We start from the raw sequence: 2,013 nt of genomic DNA on the forward strand, positions 1-2,013 counted from the left end.
GCAGCCCACGCCCGAATTCACGACGGCGCTCTACAATGACTCGAAGCGCGAGGATACGGTCTATTGTGGACTTACCAGGAGTGAATCCAGATTGCTCCAGTCTCTGGTGCCTCAGTAGATGGTCTCTGATACGTCTCAGAAGGATGTGGGCGAGAACCTTGCCTGGTACACTGAGCAGTGTGATGCCTCGGTGATTGCTGCAGTCCCACCGGTCCCCCTTCCCCTTCCAGAGAGGGATGACCACACCCCTCAACAGGTCAGGAGGAACGGAACCGGACTGCCAGATGGCAGCCAGGACAGCATGTAACCCCCGTGCCATAGGTTCACCACCAGCCTTTAACAGTTCAGCTGGTATGCCGCAGATACCAGCTGCTTTACCACTCTTCAGCTTGGAAATCGCCCCCCTAACTTCAGTTAGGGAGGGAGGGTCCTCACTGATAGGTGGATCTGGCAGCGGGATCTCGACACTACCCGCATCCAAGTTAACTGTTGGTGGGTCAACCTGGTACAGCTGCTCAAAATACTCAGCCCAGCGTCCCCGCACCGCAACAGGATCTGAAACGATCTGACCACTTACTGAGCGAACTGCTGTCACCTGTGAAGAGGGCTTGGAGTTCAGCTTTCTCAGGGCTTGGTATGCAGGACGAAGGTCATTTACTAAGAAATGGCCTTCTACCTCCTCTGCAAGACTCCTAATAAACTGTTCCTTGTCCCTTCTTAACAGGGACCGAGTTCTGCGCACATGAGAACGGTGCAATTCCCGATCCCCTGTCAGACGAGCCGCACGACATGCATCTGTGGCTTCCAGTGTCTCCCGCGAGATGGAATTCTGTACTGCTCTCGGGCGTACACCAATCGTATCTTGAGCTGCATCAAGCTTTTCACGCTTAAAGGTATCCCACAGAAGAACAGGGTCTGTCAGACTGCCAAGCACTGCGAAACGATCAGAGATTGCCTCAGCAAACCCGCGGGCACACTCCCCCTCCCTCAGCCTGTCCAAATGAAACACCCTAGGGTGATCATTTGACCGCTGGGGGGTTTTGAAGTGGACTCGGAGGGTAGCCACAACCAATCTATGGTCAGTACCACAGAACTCAGCACTCCTGTACACCCTGCAATTTTGAAGGATCCTCCAACGAGTGCTAACAAGTATGTGGTCGATCTCCTTGGCTGCGTTACCCGCATCACTGTACCATGTCCAGCGATGAGGGTCTGGGCGCTGGTACCAGGAGCCAGAAATCCTCAATTTCTGGGACCTAGCAAAGTCCCGGAAAAGGAGGCTATTCTCGCTACCGGCATCAGCTCCTGAACCATGGGGACCGACAGACATCTCATAGCCAGCTCGATCACAGCCAGATACCGCATTGAAGTCGCCCAGAACAATGCGAATGTCTCGTCGGGGACATCTGTCTGCCACAGATGTAAGTTTGGCGTAGAACATCTCTTTCACGTCAAGTTTACAAACATCGGTAGGAGCGTACACAGCAATAAGAGACATGAAGCCAAAAGAAAGCTTCAATCTCAATACCATTATACGCTCATCAACAGGAGTAACCTCTACTACCGAGGGCTGGAGTCTGCTGGAGACGGCAATGGCTACTCCCTGGAGATGGTGGCCATCGCTGCGGCCCGACCAGTAATAGGTGTAGCCACCTACACAGGTCGTGCCGCTGCCAGGCCTCCTCACCTCCGAGAGAGCAGCCACCTCAACTCTCAGCCTCCCCAGTTCCCTCGACAGTAGAGGCAACCGATCATCCTGACGCAAAGAACGGACGTTCCAAGCCCCCACCCTGACTTCCCGCCTGAGGTTCAGCCTCTGGCAGTCGCTCCGGGTGGATGCCACCTCTGCCACCCCCACCGACGTTGCCCCATATAAAAGGGGGTGGCGGGCTGCGTGCCCCATCATCCACCTGTGGGGTTCCCGAGGGCTTTCCCCCACAAGCTTCACTCTGGGCTGGCGGCCACCAGAGCGCAGGCGAGACGGGTAGTTCCCGTTCCCAGCCTGCGCTCCAG

Source organism: Penaeus vannamei, chromosome 17 (genome assembly GCF_042767895.1).
Source record: "Penaeus vannamei isolate JL-2024 chromosome 17, ASM4276789v1, whole genome shotgun sequence".
NCBI lineage: Eukaryota > Metazoa > Arthropoda > Malacostraca > Decapoda > Penaeidae > Penaeus > Penaeus vannamei.